Here is an 8,363-nt window from a genome sequence, read left to right as displayed (position 1 = left end):
TTTCAACTTAAAAGAGCTCTCTATGGTCTAAAACAGGCTCCTAGAGCTTGGTATGAAAGATTGACTCAATTCCTTGTTTTGAATGGGTATAAAAGAGGAGGAGTCGGTAAAACTCTTTTCATAAAAAATGTTGAATCTGATATTGTTATTGCTAAAATCTATGTTGATGATATTGTTTTTGGCTATACTTATAACACTTTAGTGCAGGAATTTGTCAAACAAATGACGAATGAGTTTGAAATGAGCATGGTAGGTGAGTTAATCTATTTTCTAGGTTTGTAAGTCAAACAGTAAGAAGATGGAACCTTTATTTCTCAAAGTAAATATGCAAAAAATCTGGTCAAGAAATTTGGGATGGAGTTTGCTAAACATGCCAAAACACTAATGGGAACCACAGTCAAACTAACCAAGGATGAAAATGGTGTTAAAGTAGATCCAACATTGTACAGAAGCATGATTGGAAGTCTTCTGTATCTCACAGCTAGCCGTCTTGATATTAGCTACAGTGTTGGGGTATGTGCTAGACATCAAAGGGATCCTATGGAATCACATGTGACAGCTGTAAAGCCAATCATTCGTTATGTGAATGGTACTCAGGAATATGGAATTTGGTACACAAAAGAAACAAACTCTAACCTTGTTTGTTTTAGTGATGCTGATTGGGCTGGCAATGCAGATGACAGAAAAAGTACAAGTGGTGGATGTTTTTATCTGGGACACAATCTGGTTTCTTGGCATAGCAAGAAACAAAATTCAATCTCCCTGTCAACTGCTGAGGCCGAGTACATAGCTGCAGGAAGCTGTTGTACGCAATTATTATGGATGAAACAAATGATGAAAGATTATGGGTTTGATCTTAAAACCTTGACTATTTTATGTGATAACACTAGTGCTATTAATATCTCAAAAAATCCTGTTCAACACTCTCGCACTAAACACATTGACATTCGTCATCATTTTATTAGGGAACTTGTTGAAAATAAAACTTTGATCTTAGAATATATTGAGACTGACAAATAGATTGCAGATATTTTTACAAAAGCCCTTGATACAGTCAGGTTTGATTCCCTCAGGAAATCCTTGGGGGTTTGTCCTAATTAATTTGTTTTGTTTTGTACCTTATCCCTGTGCTTGAAAAAGTTGTGTTATGTCTTCTTCTCCTTGCTCACCGAAAAAGTTTCAATCATTATGTCAAAATATGTTTTTACTTCAGGATAGAAATTATAGTTAATATATTTCATGCTCATTTAAAAAAAATCAAAATCAAAATAAATAGTCCCTCCAATTAATATTCTTTCAAATCAATCTGTGGTTGTTGTGTATGAGCATTTGATCCTTGAAAAGTATTTCAAGCTCCATCTTAGAATAGAGCTACCTACACTGTTGTGTAAATTGCTAACTTTGAGTAAGTTGGAACTATGTAACTAAAAATTATGTAGAAGATACTCTACCACTGTTAAATACAGCCTTCAGTGTAGTGTGAAAGCGTCTAATTTGGGTACTCATTGAGAAAAAGGCTAAAAATTGCCACATAGGGCAATGTCCCTGAAAAAGGCTAAAATTGCCATACAGGGCAATGATCTCTGCTTTCACAATCACACACAAATGCTTCAGATATACTGTTGGAAAAATATGTAAGTCTCATACACACTGATTGATTTGAATAAAATATTTTTTGTGACAGGAGTAAATGTTTTGTGATATCTTAATTTGAAAAATAAAAGCATGATTTATATTAAATATATTTTCTAACCTTATAGTAAAAATTTGTTTTGAAATAATGATTGATTCTTTCTCCACATGCAAGGGCACGAAGACTTTGAGCACAAATAAAAAATGGGATATTTTTTGGTACATTTGGTTATATATATATATTACTTAATAAAATATATATATATATCTTTTCTAAGGGAAATCGAATCTAAGTGTGTCAAAAAGGGTATGTTGTATCATGTTTGTTTTTGTCTTTTCTCATATTTTATTAAGATCAAAAGTTTCTTTTTTGGCTTGTTTCCCAATTTTGTGTCGTGAACAATTGTTGACAGTTATTGTTGGGATATTAGTATGTACTTTCCAAAAGTGTTTATTCCATTTAATTCTCAAATAAAGGAATAAAGCATCAAATTCCTATCTTTCCCTTTCTTTATATTCGGATATCCTTTGGCCCAATATCTCAACCGTCTCCATCCTTCACTTTTTTCTGGTTTTTTTTTCTCCTTGATAGTTTTCTCCCATTCTCGTGCAATCATGGTGAGAACCAGAGGAAGTGGATCTCGGTCTATCAAGGAAGTGGCTGGCTCATTGACTACATCTCCATCTCTCACCAAGAAAAAGGCTCGAAAGAGTACCTTGTCTCAACCCAGCCTCATTGACGGTTCCATCACCACGAGCAAAGTTGTGGTCTTTCCTGTCCTAGAAGCCCCCAAAGTTCCATCTGAACCTCCTTCTTCGGCAGCTCCACTCGCCTCTGTTCCTGGGTCCTCCAAAAGGGGTCAAGCTTCTCCCTCAGATGTTGTCTCTGAGCATGACGGTGATTCCGCCAAAACCCATTCTGACTCCTCAGAATCCCCTGATGTGCTTGCACCCAAGAAGAAAAGCAAAGGATGGTTCCAGGTCTCATCTTCTCAAAAATCTCCTCGGTCCAAAGGGTCTAATCCTTCTAATTCCACTCCAAAAGCCTCGTCTCTCGTGGGTTCCACTCAATGTTCCAAGTTTCAGTCGAAGGTAAAGAAAATTCCTCCTCCTTGTTCCTCTTCTGAATCTGATCCATCTACAGATTGTGTTCCCTCTGATGATGATCCCCTTGAAGAAGATCCCTCTCTTGATGAAAATGTTGCCTCATAAGCCGAGTCTGACCCATCAGAAGACCCTCCTGTTTCTCCAAAGGGCAAGAAATCTGTGAAAATTCCAGAGATTCGCACTAAGTCTCCAGTGGGTCGCAAAGTCTCTCCAGGTTCATCCTTTAAGGCTCACTCTTTGAATTTCTGTTTCAATGACAATGAGAAAAATATGAAGCATTATGTGCATCGTGATTTTGTGTGTGAGAAATTTTTTTCTTTTTCTGCCCATAGAGTGTTTGGGGTCATTAAGAATATTGAGGACCGGGGGTGGTTAGGTTCTTTAACTGGGTTGGATGGTTTTGTTCCTCGAGTTGTTCAAGAATTTTATGCTAATCTCAATGATCATCTGTTTGATAGCAAGTCTTTTATGTTTGGCCAAGTTTATGTTCGGGGGCATTGGTATTTGTTTAGTGCTGCTGAAATTGCCAAGGTTCTCAATTTGCCCCTACTGTTGACAATGTTGCTGTGGAATTCAACAAAGATACGGTGTTATCTGAATTGGTGGGACAGAATATGGTTTGGGAACCTCACTCGGTACTCAAAGTGACGGATCTTACTCATTACTATGTCGTGCTTCACAAATTTGCAACCAACAACTGGATTCCCACCACTCATACCTCCACCATTACTTTTGACACGACTTTCTTTCTGTACAAAGTCGGGATTGGTCTCCAAGTTGATCTTGCCACACTCATTTTTTATCAGATCACTGCCTTAGGAAAAGCAAAAAAGAAAGGCCAATATTTGGTGTTTTCTCATTTGATCTACAAGTTACTTGATTTTCAAAAGTCTCTTCGATTTGAATATGAAATCTTGACACCTCCCACTGTCGGTGCAGACTACAAACTCAAGAAGGAACCCTCATCAGTAAAGGCAACTAAAGGGATTGCTCTCAAGGCTGGAAATGCTGATTTTGTCACTACCGAACTCGCTGGTGTCAAGGCCACTTTGGAATCTGTTTAGACAGAAGTGTTTAGTCTCAAGAGTTGTCTCTCGACCATGATGTCTCACTTTGCTGTGGGTCCTTCCAAATGAGGTCATTGGGTTTTATTTTGTTTTGCTTCTTTTTGGTTTAAATAAATTGTAAAAGAACGTTGTTTAGTGTCTTTTCTTTTGTTTTATTTTTGTTACTCCTTTGGCTTATTGCTAGACAACAAGGGGGAGTAAGACGATTCATTTTGATCGGTTTATCTTGTTTTATGTTTGTGATCCTTGTTACATTTGAGATGCTTTTCGCAGGGGGAGTAATTCCATTACTATTTGCTCTAACATGTTTGTCTGTGCAGGATCTTTCAAAATAAACTCTTAAAATATTTTTGTCTATCAAGTTGCCAAAGGGGGAGATTGTAAAATCCTTTTTTGGAAAAACTTTAATATAGACAAAATATTTTAAAATGTTTAAAGAAAAGTAGTAGCATATCTCCATATTGATTTTTTGATTAATTATCAATATTTTCAACTGATTTTGTAATGTGAAAATATCTTTAAGTGTGAATATATTTGTTGCCTTATGTATCACAAATAATCAATTTTTGGTGAAAATATATTTTGCAAATATCTTGAGATTATTTTAAGGGATTATGTGGGATTATGTTTATTCTGGAATAAAGAAGGTGTCGAAAATGAACATGGTCAAAAGAAATGACCATGTTCATTCTGCCAGATAAAATTGATTACGTTGCTGACTCATCAGTTTTCTTTTTTGTCGACACACAATTCATCTGGCTGGCTGATTTCCTAAATCAAAGGAATTCGCAAATTGATTTCAAAGATACCAGAAAATGATGGCCTTGGACGATTTTCCTACCAATAAATATCTTGCCAAGGCCTTTGGAATTTTCACCTCTTCTATTTTGAATATTTGTAAACATTATGTTATTTTGAAGAGTTTCTTTATTTGTAGAGATTAAGTTTGTTCACCTTAATCTTTGTGAGAGTGCTGAATGTACTTGTGATTATCTATCTAGTCAATTGTAAATAGATAGTGTCTATTGTGAACGTGTTCGTAAGGATCTTCAGAAGAGGATTCTATCTAAGTCTCACTTCGGGAGGAAGTGTGCACTCGCTATTCTTTGAAGGGAGTTCAAGAGAATCAGTGTTTCATCAAATCAGATTCGTAGAGAAGAGTACAACCAGATTGCGACAATAGTTTAAGAGGGAGTCTTACATTGTTTAAGTCAATGCTTTTGTACACATTGTTTCTTTACTAATTGGTTTATTCTCTGGGCGTGGCCCCAAGGAGTAGGTTATCCGAAAGGGTTTCTGAACTTTGTAAAAATTCGGTTTGTTCTTTATTGTTTTGCACTGTCTATTTATTGTGTTCAGATTTTGTCGTGACAAGTTCAGATTCTGTCCCGACAGAACTGCTATCTGTGTAAACAGTTAATTACCATTCCACACTTTAATTAATTCACATGGTTTAATTAATTTGGTAATTACTAAAAATAGAATTTCAACATTGATGTTAGATTGTTTTGGATCAGATATAAGATAGAGGAAGGAGAAGTAGAGCTTGAAAAAGTACCAAGTGAAGAGAACCCTACTGATGTAGGTACCAAAGTTCTTTCAGTCAGTAAGTTCCAACATTGCTTGGAACTACTGAACATTTTCTTTATCTAAAGGTAGCTGGATCACTCCCATTATATTACAAGAAACCTTTTCTATGGATTAGGGTTGAATTTGTGAGAATTGTAATCCATAGAAAATATTTTTAACAACATGACAATTAAAGTTGTTATGTTGGTTTGTATTCGGTTAAGTTATTTTATTGCACCAATGTTACTTTAGTCTTTTCTTTCTGTTGTAAGACTTCTATTTAAGCCTTGTAATCTCTTGTACTTTGTGTAACACAAAAAATCATATTGTATTAGTGTGAGTGAGAGAGTTCAGAGAGAAAAAAGAGTGTAAGAGAGTTGGGGAAATTTGAATCCAAGATCAGTGTTCTTGGAGAAAAACTCGAGTTGAGTTTTTGGGAAGTGATTTCATCTAGGCTCTTGATGGTGCACTAAACTGAAGTTCAACATTGTAATCAACTTGATTAATGGAGAAAATAACTAAGGAGAGTAACAGGAAGTACGCCCTTTGTTTTGGCCCAACTTGTACAGAATCTTGTGTTCTTTATTGTTTGAGTTTTATTTTTTTAATATATGGTTTATTGCTTGAATTGGTTTGATGAAATTTAACTTGTTTACATTGTGTTTGTGTTGAGTTCTCTGATGTAAATTTACAACACCCGATGTAATTAAAGTTGATGTTATTACATATATAGTGCAAGTCAATTGACTACTACATTATAAATTTGTGTTTGTATTGGAAAATGATTCTTTTTTCTTTTAATTGTTATTTTGATGCAAACACTGATACATTGCTATAATATATCCTAAAAAGGTAGATTCTTTTTGCATCAACAAAAAGAGAAGAAACTTGGACAAAAAGAAAGGAAGTGACTTAGACAAATCTTTTTTGTCGATAACCTCAGACCAATCAATCGAATATTGATTAATACATAATCGATCGAACACTACTTGAAAATGAAAACGGCTCTTCTGCTCAGAAATGAAATGTTCAAAATGTTCCTGTAAATTCTTGCTCCCATTAGACCATTTGTATCTATATGCATTAGGATCCCGATTCATGGATCTCTTGGTTCGAGAAATAAAAATAAGAGGATCGAACCATTTCTTCTAACTCTTTTTCAAATTTGAGAAATGTTGGTTGATCATATATTTCATTATAGTTCTATGATTCAGAGTATCGTTTCCTATTTGATCCCTTTGAATTACATATTCGAAGTTGCGATCGGATCTATTCATTAAAAAGAATCTATTCAATACATTTCTTATGTACCCATAGGTGCTATATTGGATTTGAATCAGATTTCGGATCAATCTATATTGATTGACTGCCTCCATTATGTTGTTGTTAGAAAATTCCATTATTTTTGGTTTTGGATCTTCCAAATCATTCCCGCAGGAGGTCCGAACCCATTTTTTTTTTTCTGATCCTTCGATAAAAAGATTCATTTTCTTCATAAAAAATAGGAGGTAGAACCAATTAATATTTCTTTTTCGATTCATCCCTGGAGTTGAATACCTCATTCAAGAATTTTTTTTTATCCAATCTGTAGGAATCAATAGAAAGGGCAAATCCCTTATGATACACCAGATCCGGCTCGTTATTGATAGAGTGAATAGATCTGCCATTTCTTGAAATCTCTCTTCTGATTCAAAATCATGGTGTAACGTGTATCCCCCCCCCTATTCCGGTCATGGAATAGATGATCTAAATCAAAAAATGACTTTTTGTTCAAGAATGAAAACTTATTGGAACTATCCATATCCAGTTCATCCTTCGGAACCATATCACATCCCGGATCTGATGAAATAGGATGAATTGAGACGGTATTTTGTAAATACGTAATTATCTTGAATATATTAACTATTTCTTTATTTTCCGATCGCCTGGAAGGGACAAAAGAAACATCTTGTTCTTTCTTCAACAATTTCTGATCTTTATTGGACCTCTCAGTAGGATTCGAACCTAGATGAAGTTCTGACCATCTGTCAGAGAAAAAAGAACGAATGGATCTTGTAGGATTCCCAAGAATTTCTTTGATTTCTTCTGAAAGCAGATGAATAATCATATGCTTCTCACGTTCCGTGAATAGTCGGGACATTGAGGAATATCCAGAAAGATATTTAGGGAATCGGTATGATTCTATCTCTGTTCGTTCTGTTTGAAGAAAGGAAGGATCCCAAAGAATCGATCTTTCTTTTAGTTGTTGAATCTCTCTTTGATTGATCAATGTGTGATATTCTGAATCCTCATTACTAATGGAATCTAAATGATATCTGGATCGATCAGAAGATCCTTTCAATTGGCTATAATCCGTTACTTGAACGAAACTAGATCTTGTGGAATCATATTGAATATTTGACGATACATTTTGTACCTTACTAAAAAACTGATCCTTGTTTTCCAACCATACATTGTCTAACCAAATCCAATTCTCTCTCGATATGTTCCTCAAAAAATCTGATTCGTTCGGATTCTTCCCCCAACTAAAGAAGAGATCTTGGCAGAATTGCCACATATGAAATTGAGCATAATTTTGCAAAGAAATATCCCACTTGTTTCTCGAGAAGAGATGGGAAACATGCTCAATATCATTTGATTGAATAGTTGACCCAGATCCTTGTTGTTTGAAGAAACCCTTCGCTTCAATTGGTATTTTTTCACGAAAAGCAAACATGAGATAACAAATCCAGTCTTTCACTAAGATTTCGAATAGCTGTGCCGAATTCAAGTTGATTATGTTTCCCCTCTTCCTCGGAGAAAGACGATCAAACAATTCCCAATCATGGTCCTTGCAGATCGGATGATCCATATAATATACAAAAAGAAACTCTAGATATTTGATATCTTTCTCTTTGAATGAGATCTCAATTCCAGTGACGGTTTCATTAGATATCTTACAACTAGAATCCCACTTTTTTCCGAGCCAGTTCCTCCACCATCGCGAGC

General features: G+C 35.2%; 1 pseudogene; it reads right to left on the bottom strand.

Moving 5' to 3' along the window:
* Nucleotides 1-6,172: 6,172 nt before the first annotated feature.
* Nucleotides 6,173-8,363, bottom strand: part of LOC133832533 (protein Ycf2-like) — a 2,715-nt pseudogene continuing 524 nt past the window's right edge.

This window comes from Humulus lupulus, chromosome 4, assembly GCF_963169125.1.
Source record: "Humulus lupulus chromosome 4, drHumLupu1.1, whole genome shotgun sequence".
Classification (NCBI taxonomy): domain Eukaryota; kingdom Viridiplantae; phylum Streptophyta; class Magnoliopsida; order Rosales; family Cannabaceae; genus Humulus; species Humulus lupulus.
The sequence above is the reverse complement of the archived record's forward strand: the minus strand, read 5'-3'. Positions and strand labels throughout refer to the sequence as shown.